The following is a 1,431-nucleotide window of genomic DNA, read 5'->3' as shown; positions in this document are numbered from 1 at the left end:
CTGACCGTTTGAGCAGACACATGCAGATTTGTGGCCCGCTGGAGGTCATTTTGCAGGGCTCTGGCAGTGCTCCTCCTGTCCCTCCTTGCACAAAGGTGGAGGGAGCGGTCCTGATGCTGGGTTGTTGCCCTCCTACGGCCTCCTCCACATCTCCTGATGTACTGGCCTGTCTCCTGGTAGCGCCTCCATGCTCTGGACACTACGCTGACAGACACAGCAAACCTTCTTGCCACAGCTCGCATTGATGTGCCATCCTGGATGAGCTGCACTACCTGAGCCACTTGTGTGGGTTGTAGACTCCGTCTCATGCTACCACTAGAGTGAAAGCACCGCCAGCATTCAAAAGTGACCAAACCATCAGCCAGAAAGCATAGGAACTGAGAAGTGGTCTGTGGTCACCACCTGCAGAACCACTCCTTTATTGGGGATGTCTTGCTAACTGCCTATGCTTTCCACCTGTTGTCTATTCCATTTGCACAACAGCATGTGGAATTGATTGTCAATCAGTGTTGCTACCTAAGTGGACAGTTTGATTTCACAGAAGTGTGATTGACTTGTAGTTACATTGTGTTGTTTAAGTGTTCCCTTTATTTTTTTGAGCAGTGTATTAGACAAATTCAGCCTCCCCACTTTAGGTGTGATATCACCACTATAGCTGCCGAATGTTTCTCTTAATAGAGACCAGTGTACAGTATTTCTTATTTTTAACAAAGGTTCAAACAAAATGGAATCTTTTGAAAATGATTCATGAAATTTAAAATTTTAATCTACAGCAGTTCAACCTGATCATCAGTGAGCCTTGGGCGTCCATGATTCTGTCACCAGTTCACTGTTTATCCTTCCTTAATCTATTGTTGGTAGGTACTAACCACCGCAGACAGGAACACCCAACATGAGTTGCAGTCTGGGAGATGCTCTGACCCAGTCGTCAGCCATCACAGTTTGCCCCTTGTCAGAGTCACTCAGATCATTATTATTTTTCCTGCTTCTAACGCATCAACTTCGACAGCTGAACATTCACTTGCTGCCTAATATACCCCACACACTGTACAGTCACTGGGAACCTTACTAGGTACACTTGTATGCTCTTCAGTGCAGCACTTCTGCCTTAACATTTGTGTTTATGAAGCCAAAGTGTTTCAGGTTTTAATGAAATTATCATAAATGTATAAATTCAATTATACATTTATTATTGAGGTCATAGTTTAAAGTGCTATTGTGCTGGTGTCAGGGACCAAGCAGTAAGGCAAAAAGACACAGCTTCCAAAGTTCAAAATAAAGGGTTTTTATTAACCCAAAAGCAAGAAAAATACAAAATTAACATCAGATAAACTGGGCCCTAAAAGAGGTCAACAAAAGATAAGGAAACTCAAAATACAGCAAACTGAACTGTCTCAACAAAACCAACTGACCTAGCAAATGACACACACA

This window comes from Monopterus albus, unplaced genomic scaffold (genome assembly GCF_001952655.1).
Source record: "Monopterus albus unplaced genomic scaffold, M_albus_1.0 scaffold18.1, whole genome shotgun sequence".
NCBI classification, from domain to species: domain Eukaryota; kingdom Metazoa; phylum Chordata; class Actinopteri; order Synbranchiformes; family Synbranchidae; genus Monopterus; species Monopterus albus.
The sequence above is the reverse complement of the archived record's forward strand: the minus strand, read 5'-3'. Positions refer to the sequence as shown.